General features: G+C 35.6%; 1 long non-coding RNA gene across 1 annotated transcript; it reads right to left on the reverse strand.

The window, feature by feature from the left end:
* Window positions 1–7120: 7120 nt before the first annotated feature.
* On the reverse strand, window positions 7121–12010 carry LOC140172165 (uncharacterized). Its single transcript, XR_011861686.1, has 4 exons — window positions 11922–12010; window positions 9165–9325; window positions 8558–8664; window positions 7121–7700 (listed from the first exon to the last, which is right to left on the reverse strand). It is a non-coding gene; the product is annotated as an uncharacterized lncRNA (long non-coding RNA).
* Window positions 12011–13573: the final 1563 nt, after the last annotated feature.

A 13573-nucleotide genomic window follows, 5' to 3' on the forward strand; every position in this document is an offset into this window, starting at 1 on the left:
GAACAACCAAAACCACGAGCGTTGGTACCCTATCATTGCGTGTTCTTTAAAAAAAATTCTTGTTTATTTCTATAATTTGTGAATCAGGCATTAAAACACTCTTAGGCCCTAGCAATGTAGGCCTACACAAGTTCGGAACGAGACTTTTTATCTTTTGACGCGTATTTCGGTCGAATGCCAAAATTGATTGCTCAATGAATCATGAAATGAGAGCAATACTACTTTGATGATACCGATCTCAAGTGGATATCAGCCAATGAAAAAAGTATTCACCGGAAATATATTTGTGGGAGTTGAATTTTGTTGAACTCGACAGATATATATTTGGTGGGTCACCGTTGGTGGTCTCATATATAACACTTATGATGGCTGTCATATTTGTCGTCGCTTCAATCATATCTTATGATATATTTATTTATTTATTTATTTATTTATTTATTTATTTATTTATTTATTTATTTATTTATTTATTTATTTATTTATTTATTTATTTATTTATTTATTTACTTACTTACTTACTTACTTTACTTACTTACTTACTTACTTACTTTACTTACTTACTTACTTACTTACTTACTTACTTACTTACTTACTTACTTACTTACTTACTTACTTACTTACTTACTTACTTACTTACTTACTTACTTACTTACTTACTTACTTACTTACTTACTTACTTACTTACTTATTATTATTTTTTTTTTTATTTATTTATCTATCTATTGACTCATTCATTTCTTGATTTGCTTTGCAGTTGAAACCTGCAAGAAGGTATGGGTCAACCTCCGCGCCGGTTACAGGCAGGTCGTAAATGCCCCGAAAAGCAAATCTTTTTGACTTTCAGGGGCGTAACCAGACCTGACCTTCCGGGGGGGGTGCAAGATTGAAAAATTCCCCAATTTCTGATCAAAAGTTTTAGTATTTATGTTCGAGAGAAAGCTCGCTTGCCGCGAAGCGTTAAACGGGTGGAGTCGGTGGGGTCCAGGGGCAAAGCCCAGCGGGTCAAGGGGGCTGAGCGCCATGAAGCTCCTGGTTTTGGCATATTAGAAAATATCAGTGTTTCAGTGTACAAATTTCACAATGAAAGTAGTAGGCCTATAGATCTTCTCTCTTTCTTTCCTTTTCTCTTCTCCCTTGAGTCCCTTCCCTTTCTCTTCTCCTTCCCCTTTTCTTCCCTCTTTTTCTTTTCTTCTTTCCCTTTCTCTTCCCTCTTTCTTTCCCTTTTTCTCTTCTCCTTCCCCTTTTTCTCTTCTTTTTCTCTTCCTCTTTTTCTTCCCTCTTTTCTCTCTTTCCCCCTTTTCCCCTTCCCAATTTGTGACTCTTCTTCCAGATTTTTTGTGTCCGGGACAGCTTGCACCCCCGGCCCCCACTGGTTACGCCACTGCTCCTATTTAGACCCATATTATACAGACATTAAATCATGACAATAGTTCAATGGAGTTTACCTATTATGATTTTATTAACTTCGTTAAAGAATTTCTCTAAATTTTGCTTACCTTGGTCAACGGGCAATACTTGTTAACAGTCGGGCAACGCTGTGAATTGTAGAAATATATCTTTCTCCGGTTCATAGTTTTATATTCGAAGCCGCATATATTTTGACGCCCAAAACGTATTCGAAGCCGAATATTCGCCTTCGAATATTCACTTTGAACCAGCCTTTATGTTTGAAAGCAAGTTTGGTATTATCGAGCCTGGTCTGCTGTACAAGCAAAGTCAACTACAAAAGTGTTGTTGTTCAGGGACCGTCTGTAATTCAATTGAATTTGATGCCCATGCCTGACCATAAATTGCTGGTGTGAAGTGCAATGATCGATTCCAGAACCATTCATATCATACTGTTTTATTGTATTCACCATGGGGGCCTCCTGAAGGACATAATTTTATTTTAATATGAAGATGACTTGAGTGTCATGAGTGTCGTTGTATTGCATACCCTCTATAATGTGAAATCTTCACGAGTACACTGAGACATTAACAATTCCCTCCAATTTTACACAAAATATTAACGGCAATTTCGTCAACTCGAATCCCAGTTGAATCTTTTATAACAGCTCTTTTCAAATCACTAAAATAACCAATGCTGCATAAGTAATCAAACTTTGGATCCTTTCCCCCTTTGCAACAATCGTTGCTAGGTGTTTGGATTTTCCCCGGGTAATGATGGCCAAATGACAATTATTTTATAATATAAATCAATCACACCTGGGCATTTTAATGGAGTTAAAAAAAACAGCCCTAGATGACTCTGTGATAAACATGTGATTTTTTTGCAATTTGACGAAAATTACCTCAGATTGAACTTTGCAAACTGGTGGGTGTCCGAAATAGTCCGGATACATCAAGAAAATGTCAAAATTGTAGTTAATGTGAGTCTGTAATTTCAGATATAGTATCCCGAGCACAGCAAAGGTCGAATATGATTATTTTTTTTATTATTCTATTTACTTTTATCTTTATAGACCATATTGTTTACTTATTGTAGGTTTACATCATACATGCACAGTGTTGCCAAAACTTTTCAGCGTCAAGGCGCGGCGCATTGACTCGCCAGGCCGCGGTAAAGGATTCTCAAGTAGCCCAATTTTTTAAGCTTCCAACAAAGCGCCCAATATCGGATATTTGGGCGGATTTACCCGAATTTAGAACGCAAAACACCCAATTGGGCGGAAAAGCACTTGACTTTGAAACTTCCGGTACTTACTGGGAAGTTACTGACCGATCAATAAATGGTCACAAAACCCATTGTAATTTCAATTTGGAGCTTCAAAGACTCAAAACCTTTATAAATCGGCTAAATTGAAAGGAAAATACATAAAATTAGTGCCGCGGCCTGAGATTGGCAGAAGTAGCCCAATTTTAGACAAGTAGCGGCATGCTTTTTTGAGTAGCGGCAAGTGATCGCCAAGTAGCCCAATTGTGCGCCTAAGGCGCGGCGTTGGCATCACTGTACATGCATGAAATCTCATGAATGGCTCAATGAACTGTGATTGTTGATAGGAATTCGATAGCTTATTGCATAATACACCAATCTTAAGAACTTTTGTTGTGAAAGTCTATATAGTTTGATCCAGTGAGATTGATCGTACTTTCTCTTGGACAAAGAAACACTCATGCTCATTAGTACGTGTTTATCGCTCGTCGCTAAATACTGGAGTATAAAACAAGCACAAAGGGGGAGTAAAGTGGGTGTGACCAATCAGCATTCAGAACGTGCTGTTCTCCATTTAGTTTTAAGTGAAATCATACACTCCTAGAAGTACCCCCTCTGTTGTTGAGCTCGTTCGACACGAATAGAGGGCGAAAACATTTTTCATCGACGGTATCTTATTTTTAGTCACTTTAAGGTGATACCCCAGCTAACCAAAAAACGTTTTCTGAACGTTGTGAGAACGTACCGTTGACGTTTTCTAGACGTTTTGATAAAACGTTTTTAAAACGTAATTTTGTGGAGGGTTTTTGACGTTTTAAAAACGTTATTAAAGACGTTCTAAAACGTTTTCACAACGTAAAAGACGTTTTTAAGACCTATTTTTCCGTTACCCAAGACGTATCCAGGACCTAGAGAAAACGTATTGGACGTTCTAGCACGCAACTAACGTTCTAAGAACGTTGCAGAAACGTCCAAAACGTCCTGAAAACGTTATAGCAACGTAAAAACGTATTGGAGGATGCATTACTCACCACCAGAAAACGTATGTTACGTTTCTACTACGTTTTTAGAACGTTTTCTTGACGTTTTAGTGACGTTTAGAAAACGTGCTATGTTTTATTAGTTAAAAGTCCAAAACAAATATCAAATATTATTAAATTAGGCCAATACAAAATTCATGAAACAAGTTAGTTTGGCAAATTAGTGATACTTACGACTTACACGACACATAATAAATCACACAAGACAATTAATGTTGATTTGATGTGTGATTCATTAAACTTTATTCCTGTGTATGAATATTATTCTTCATTCATTTTCGTTGAAAATACTGCTGAAACATAAATTAATTTTATACAAACATGCTATGCAAAATCACCCCATGGAACATGTGGAACTTGTGTTACCATGTATCGAGTCAACTATTGTCATTATAATTTATAATAATTATTGTTTAATACATATGCATGGATGGAATACTTATGAAACCCGATTATTGTACATTTATAGGATAAAAAGTTTTAAAACATGATTTATATACATGAAAACTCTCAAATATAAGTTACTATTTATAATTGCAGACAGAATAATATTCAAAAGACTAGTTTGCGTATAATGTCCTGTCAACCAGACCAAAAATGCCGTTCTGCGCAGGTCAGCAACCAATCACACCGCGCCTTTGCCCTGACGTCAGACGCAAACTAATGTTTTCAATTCGGTCTTCAGTTAAATTCGACAAACTTAATTGATTACTCTCACGTACAAAGCGCAGTTAACACTCTAAGAAATAAAGGTTCTAAAAAGATTCTAATGTTGTCCTCTCAGGAGAACCCTTAGAGGTTTTCTAAAGAACCAAATATGGTTCCAAGACTATCGAAAATGGACCCCAAACTAAAGAACCTTTTAGAGGTTCAAGATCTAAGAGGGCGGGTTCTCCTGAGAGGACAATTATTTCTTAGAGAGTTAATGATGACTAGACTTGAAAGTGCTCGTAACTTTTGCCAACACTTTGCTAAAATTAAGTCATAATTATTGTTCATGGTTTACTTTAATTTTGTAGAATTTTGCCATAGGCCTACTGTGTTCGTAATGAGTTATAATGTCTAGCCCCTCTCTAATTCTAAGTCGCAACTCGCAACGAATATATGGCGACGGAATTAACAACACGTATTTTGATTGACCAAGTTTTAAGGCAGAATTCTGTAAAATAAAAGTACCATGAACATGTATGCATTTATTTTTGGCATAATATTGGCAAATGTACAGTTCATGAGCCTTTTCACGGCTCATTACCTAAATTGATTAAATGTAGGCCTATAAAGGTGATAAGTCTGCATTTCCCTTATGGAACTAGCCCTGTTCTCAAACCGCGACGCCTCTCGAAAAGCGAGCGGAGCGAGCAGCGAGCGCAGTGGAAAATCATCATACAGGTATCAGAGTACAGAGTGCTAGGAACTACCGGTACCCAAAGCATTAACGAGCAAATTAGTCCTTTAAACGAAACTACTTTCGTTTTCGGCCATCATCTCCTCCCTGCCAGAAACGTAAATCCACAAATGTTGAAAATTATCTTCTTAAAAGAAATATTTTTACAAACGTCATTGAGATTTGAAACCCACTCCCAAAAACCTCGATCTTTTTTGGTTGTTCCTTTAAGGGATGGGGTATGAACGTTTGGACAAAATTAATTCAAATTATTTGACGTGTTTAATGACATTAAGGGATCTGGAATGAGCGTTTTGAGCGTTTCGCCAGTATTTATTGTGGGACATGAGAGCACATCAGACATATCGAATTGCATTCTGAATACGAAGAATGTCCTTCTGATATCAAATAATTTTGATTTTTTTTAAAATTCACAATGTAATACACATTTTATGTGAAATGATTAAAAATTGATATTTTTGAATTTAACAGTACTTGCAGTTAACTTGATAAATTTGATGTTTTATACTTAAAGTGTATTTATTTAGGATAAAAAGCCGACGATCAATTTAGAAAATTTTGACCTTTCGTATTGGAGGTATGGATTTTTTCTCCCAAACACCCAAAAAATTAGGTCTTTTGGGGAAAAATTCCATATCTTCAATATGGAAAGTCAAAATATTCAATTGATCGTCGGCTTTTCCTCCCAGCTACATACACTTTAAGAATATGTCATTAGATTTATAACATTTACTTCGAGGACTGTTAATATCAAAAATGTGAAAAATATCAAATTTTAATAATTTTTCATAAAATGTGTATTATACCGTTAATTTAAAAAAGAAAATTATTTGATATCAGAAAGACATTCTTCGTATTCAGAATGCAATTCGATATGTCTGATGTGCTCTCATGTCCCACAAAAATACTGGCGAAACGCTCAAAACGCTCATTCCAGATCCCTTAATGTCATTAAACACGTCAAATAATTTGAATACGCACAGTCTAGTCTCAAAGATAAAATAAAGTTCAATTGAAGTGCTGTGTGAAAACTCCTCAAATTGAATTATTACCTCTTTACTAGTGTCCCCAAATACAACGTAAAACCACTAATTTACATTGTTTACGCAACATACAAATAATATCATCACTTCCGTTGATGATGGGCAGAGCGATTAACTGTAAACCGTTGACAAGAGCGTACTTGCGCGATGTTGACAAGGCGCAACTTGCGAGTATGGCGACAGAAATAACAACACGTACGGCGTGTAAAGCACACATAGTAGGCCTACGCTTCGGATCGGAGGCGCATTGTGAACATCGCGGAAGTATGCTCTCGTCAAAAGTTTTATAGCAAATTAAAATCACGGTATAGTTACTATAATCGATAAGTCGCTGTAATCTGAGGCAGAATTTTAAAGTCAGAGTACCGGTACGACATTTTCGGTCTGGTTGGCAGGATGTCAGACGCAAATTAGTCTTTTTAATTCGGGCTCAGATTATAGCATGCCCTCGAGCGTCAAGTTGCAAGCCATACATGGCCTTTAATGCAACTTTGACCAAAGGCCCGTACATATTGCCGCAATTGCGGTGCGGTGCGGTGCGGTGCCACACTGCAGAATACTTACGATATTGCAATGAAGTTCAATACATTTTAACTTGGAAATGCGACGAGTAGCGTTGAGTTGAGGCAAAAAGTAATCGATATATCGGTACCGCATCGCACTGCATTGCGGCGTAGTTTGAACGGACCTCGACGCTGCAACAATAAGGCTTTTTGAAGTATGACGGGCACAAATGGAGATGGTGTACTTTTATTTGGGTAATCTTGTGTATGCTTTCTTTCAGCATACAAAAGATTACCCAAATCAAAGTACTCCTCTTTGTGCCCGCCATACTTCAAAAAACTTAATAATCAGCGATTGTGGAAACGGACTCAGCGAATACTAGTGTGATTATACACTGGTGAAGTGACGTAGTTAATCGGATTAACTACCATAGCAATAGATGAATACAATTTTGACTGTATCCCCCGTATAGGCCTACAACGTCCATGCGGTACCGATGCATTGAACCATATATATGTCAAAGAAATGCTAATCACTTGCACCTGTAAGATTAGCCTGTTTGAAAAGAGCGGTATTGTATTCAATCTATTATATGATTGAAGACAGGTGATGAGTGCAACCTGCTGTAGTGCAGAGCGATCTATTCAAAAATTGTATTCATCTATTGCTATGGTAGTTAATCCGATTAGGACGTCACTTCGCCAGCGTATATCGGATAGGAAAAGTTAAAAGCTATAAGTACAGAAACAAAAACATCTTAACATGCTTATGAGAAATGTTTTAAAATAAAAGTCTGATATATAATCACAGCTATTTTAAACTTAAACCTTATATTTATCGAATATATATACTTCAATAGACAGTGAGCACCTTGTCCGACAATGTTGTAAAACTAGCATGTTTACCAGTACAGTGTCTGTGGTCTTCACTCTTCAGTTTCAATGTGTCCCCTAGTCTTGTTCTTCCTCTTCCTGTTGGGGGCCACGTTCATTTTCGCCGCGCTCATCATCCTACAATTCCCCTACAGGTACCGCTGCATCCACATTCCCAGCTTTCTATAGATAATAAAATGGAAAACAATCTATTTATAAGCATGATCATCATTTTGGGAAACATCATTTTTAAATTGAACTGAAACCCGATTCCCCTTAAATATATCAGCTCACTTAAATAGCAGCCCTGACAAAATATATATATAAGAAATTCTATGAATAAAAAAATTTTATCATGTTATGGTCACCCTTAGATATCCAGACAACTTATTTATATTATCAGTATCATTAATTCTGAGCAATTTTCAAGGTCTGTATAAACCATAACGAAATCATAATGCGCGCGTGGGGGTGTGTGTGGGGAGGGGCATGGTGCCCTAAAAACCTAAGAGAAGTGAAAATAAACAAAAATGCTCCATAGAGAAAGAAACATCACGTAGGTGTGTGAAATGTAAGTCCAAAAAAGTATGTCTCAGATACATTTGGTAAAATAGCTTTGTGCTATGCTTTATTATTTTTTAAAACATTATTTTTAAAAGAAAATGAGCTGTGCGATATGCGATATTTTTTTCATTTTACATTCAACGAACAATTTTATGCACTTTTTGATATTCAGATACAGAAACATAGTAATACACTGCAAAAACAGTGTCTAGAGATTGAACACTTTTTTTGTCCTCAATTTGTAAATACGTTTAAAACCTAAACACCAATGTCAAATTTCAAAACATCATATGTTTAATATCTGAACACAAGACATATTTAATTCCTAAACATGTTTAGCATTTAAACGTGTTTACAAATAGAGGACAAGGTGGTGTCTAGAATGGGTGCTAATATTATAATCCCTAGACATTGTTTTAGGCCTACATGAATTAAATAAATGAATTTGGCATTTCAGCAATGATATTTGAACTTACTTTATACTTTTTTCCACCTGGAAGATTTGGTGTTCTTTTCAGATAATCTCCAAGTCCCTTCTCTATCTCAACCTCCTTAGCTTGAGGATGATTCTTCATGCAAGCTTCTATAGAAAGGTGGAAATGATATGAGTTCAGTATTAAATTAAACTCCTTTATCAAAATAAACGGTGTGTATCTCAATATTAGGATTTCCCAAAAGCCTACATGTCGACGTGTTACCATACGTGCGGTCTGTGGTCTTAGAGGAAATATTTTTTATTTGATAAGTTTATGAATAAAGTATACACATATAATCTAAAATTACAACAACAAAAAACAAGTTGGAAACAGACGTCCGATTTAGGGGTCAGATTTAAATATCCATATTTTAATTTTATAATCACAAAGTATGAGATGAGTATATTACACCCACTATGATTGGTTCAGACAGCATGACAAATTATATGCATTCTGTTTAGGCTTAGCCGATCTTAGCTCTATGGAAGCTTATGGATCTGTTTTCTCACCCAATGTTTGGAAACATACTGTGAAATAAAAGGAAAGGCCTACGTGATTTGACATATTATGTTAATCATAGATTGTATCTTGGGCCTATGAAACTTACTGACGATAACTTTGTAGAAAAAGGGCTATCTTTAATGCTCAGCTTGCCTTTTCTCCCTATACACTGCAGGAGGACCACAAATTGTTCGTTCCCAGCTTCCTCATCATCCTCCTGATGGTTTCGTTGAGATCATGTCCTCCAACAAGACTAAGGTGTCGTATCTGGAATAAAGACATATCATAATCAAAGCTAAATATTTTAATGCATTATCGCATGGAATTTGGAAGTCAATATCGTTTATGATGTTGCCGTTGTTGATGGTTCAGTATCTTGTGATACTTTGACCCACAACTGAATAAAGTTATTGTGATTTTCATCGCAAGTGCAAAATGTCAAACATATTTTGAATTATGGCCTATTTATAAATGATCATGATTATTAGTACTTCAATTGTGTAAATCAACCACAATTTCATATTGTGTACTTTTGAACACACGAAAATGGCATTTTGTTTTTAAAGCTACATGTAGTATAGGGTGGAGACAAGGGAATATTTTGCACAGGTTATGATTGTTTGGTATAAAATGCCAGTTCCTGAGAAATATTAAAATATTTAAAGAACCTCTCGTGTCTATTCGATATTCCTATATATTTTAGGAATAATTTTGGCTGAGTGGAATTTTAATATAAAACCACATATGCGGCCCTCATGTGCATGTTTTGCAAAAAGCAAAACTTATAGTTAAGAGTGCACCAAAATATTGACATAGTTTTTTTTTTGTATTTCAATCAGGTACAATAAAAAGCTATCTTGTCATGTTTCTCTACAAAGTTCTAATTGATAACTAACTAAACAGCAGATTGCGTAACTCTATCACTCTTTAAACAAATGATAAACTTCAATGTTGCAAAATATGGAATATGGATATTTTTCGACAATGTTCTTAACACATCGAAAAATGTTTCAACAGAACGAAGGACACTATCTTGAACTTCTGAACCAGCAGTTACCAGGCCTTAAGGCCTATATGATTTTATGACATGTTACATGTACAAAATAAGTTACAAAATTGTCTTGCTTTTAAAACTTTATACGAAGGAGAACAACTAAGATTACAAGAGATGGTAATCTAATACTAATGGATATGCGTTTTCCCAGTCGCCACCCAAACAGGGTGGTGGGTTATGTATTTTAAATTGTGATCTGTTTAATTGATAAAATGTCATATTTTGTGTTGGTGTCATTTGAAAGCTAAAAAACCACTAACATTAGTAACAACCCTGTAAATATGAACAATATAGCTTTTCAACTACTGGAGATGTGTGGTTGATCGAAGTTGTGAGGAAGGATGGGAAGAGGAGCACATAAAGTCTATGGGAACAGGGCGTTTCGCATGTGTAACTTGAATAAATTAATGACTACAGGGGCTACATGAACTTGATTTTGGTCTTAATTTACAGCTAAAAAATTCTACTAGTTGTTTTTAATCATTTTGAACTCTTATGCATGCATACCTAGTGCTAAAGAATCGTCCTGGTCATCGATCTCTTTGATTTTTTTCAGACAGAAGCGCAATTCAGACGTTCCATTTTAATTCAGTGCTTTCAGGCAACACAAACCTAATAATAATTACACTAAAAATTAAAACAAATGTGTTCCACTTCCAAGCAATCAATATACATCATTATTCATTTGCAATCATTTCATAAATATTGCAACATTCCATTGTTTAGGGCAAAAATAAGCGTACTTGAACTTCATGGGTAATATATGATTTATAGGTCATACCATCTGTTGTCTTTAACCATGGACTTGGAGTTTGTGACTAACCCAGAACATAGGTCAAGACTGAGGTGGTACAGGTGAAGTTCTGGGTGCACAAAATACACCTCTGGGTGCAATAACCGGCAACATGATAATCATTTCAATGGATTTCCAGTAAACCCTTAGAGCTCCCTTCTGCCTGACTTTAAAGCAATTATTCAAGTTGTGATTTTTTGGGCGCTAAATACTCCCTATTAATCACATATTGCTTACATATTGGGTAACAACGACCACACTTTTTTGCACTTGTAATTATTAATGTTACTTCTCACGTGTTCTGTTTTTATACTTGATGACTTCTCTTACTACTTTCAGGAATTTGTCTGTGTAAATATACATATGATATAGATGAGAATAATAATATAGCCTACTTGTAATTAAATCAGGTACTAAGTTGTCCGACGATCTGATGATCGAGTGTCATGAGTGTCATGCTAATCTAATACTCATCTAACACATTATGTCAGATAGACTTATGAAATAGGTATAACAATTTGACAAACATGACAAAACTCAAGTCAATAAACCACCTTGAATTTCAATCAAATTAATTGTAGGCACGGCCTTTCAATTCTGACAACATCGCCGATCTTTTTTCAATTTCGAGATTGCAATTTTATAAAGCGCTCAATCACGACGAATAGGCCAGCTATACGAATGCATCACGAACATACAAGTATTTTATTTAGTAGTACCAATACGGAATTAAACCATGAATATCATCAAACCTTACAACATACTTTTAAGTCAAGAATGGTAAATAATAATTAGAAAAACAATATCCTATTAAAAACATCTTATTAAGTTTAAGTCCTCAGCTTTTAAAGACTTTCCTCGAATTCAAATTACATCAACCGTCATTATATTGTGGATGCCATACAATGCATATGTTACTCATTGTACTTCACTGATTAAATTGACTCACTGGACTAAAAACATACACGCTTTATCATGTTTAATGGAAATATAGTAATGATAAAATACAATCTTACCTTTGTTTGGTAGAACTGAACGAAACAGATGCAAATAGTTCCTTTTGATGAGCAACTTGATGTTTATATTCCTTAGAACAGCATGCCAGCATAAACGATCGTGTGAAACGTATAATTTGTCACATTCCAGGTTTGAATTTTGGGTTGCCAGACGATTCACAAAACCATAAAACTTTTATATAGGTCACACTTAAAGATGTCAAGCAAGTCAAACACCCGGGTCATACATCACAATCTCTAAGACACAGTTCCTCACTAACCAGCAGCTTATGCTAGGCTTAGGCTGACTTTAAAATGTTGGTTGCAAAAGCTTAACTCTACAAATTGAGGTCAACATCCGAGAAGTGATGTTGTCGAATGCATATAATTGAACCGTGCTGTGATGATGAGATATAATAAAAAGGACTGCGTGAAACACTTGCCAAATTAGGTACATGTTTCCTGATTGATGCCCGGGGATTGATGCACATATATAAAGAATTAAACAGTTAAACTTGTATTCATCAACAATATACAGACATCATTGACTTCACAATTGCTGGGATTTATGCGCGCACAGCAGGCGAACATTAAGTTTCATATTTTGAAGTGAAAGTTGATACACATTTGGGTTCATTTCCCACGAAGCGCGCAAATATATGCAATTTTACACTATTTTATACCAAATCAAGGCGTTTAGGGCTATCTATAAACAACAAGGAATTTTTCTTTCACTTTTTTTTTCTTTGATATGTGGGGGGGGGGGTTGTCATAAGAATTCAAGGAATTATTTAATCCCTGTTGATTTAATATTTAGTCGGCTTTGTCATGTGTATCTTGTCTTTTTTTACTTTCTTCAATCCTTCGATTCCGTCCTTTTCCTCAGTCTTCTGACATGATAGCTCCTCTTTTTCCTTTCTGTTAATTGCTGACGTACCAGATATCAGTGGTATGACATAGATAAATTGCTTTTTACCGGTCAAGTTTACGGGGAGATGCGCGTATTATTCACACAAAACTTGTTATACTATTTTAGCCCCCAATCACGGTGAATTGGATGTGAACATGAAGGTGAATTTGAATTCGATGAAGTACGCGGAGCGCGAGAAAATTTCAATTCTAAACTATTTCATCCAAAAATCAAGGTATAATACCGAATAGGCCTATTGCCTGTATTTTTAGAGTAAATATATACTTACACCAGGGAAGTGTTTGCCGAAAACGGGGTGGGGTGACATTTGATATCCCAAAGTGTATGCGGACGTGTGTCCCCTGTCCCCAGGATTTACGACCATACAGTGCCTTAAACCAGAGAAGGCTACGTGTTAAAACATTTTGATAATATGAAATAATAATTAAACGCTTTAGAAAGACATTTAATTGACGTTGTACAAAACGTTCGGAAAACGTTCTGGAAATAACGTATTACAAACGTGGCAAAATAACGTAAAAAATCGAAATATTTTGTCACGTTTTAAAAACGTTTTCTGAACGTCATGGTAAAACGAACAATATTTCAACCAAGTCAAAACGTTTTTAAAACGTTTTTAAAACGTTTTGGAAGACGAAGACGTAAAAGACCAAACTAGAACCTAGAGAAAACGTTTTCTAAACGTTTTGTGTTTGCTGGGACTACCCTACTTTGAGTTAAAAAATTACTTTTCGTGTTGACA

This window comes from Amphiura filiformis, chromosome 15 (assembly GCF_039555335.1).
Source record: "Amphiura filiformis chromosome 15, Afil_fr2py, whole genome shotgun sequence".
Taxonomy (NCBI): Eukaryota; Metazoa; Echinodermata; class Ophiuroidea; order Amphilepidida; family Amphiuridae; genus Amphiura; species Amphiura filiformis.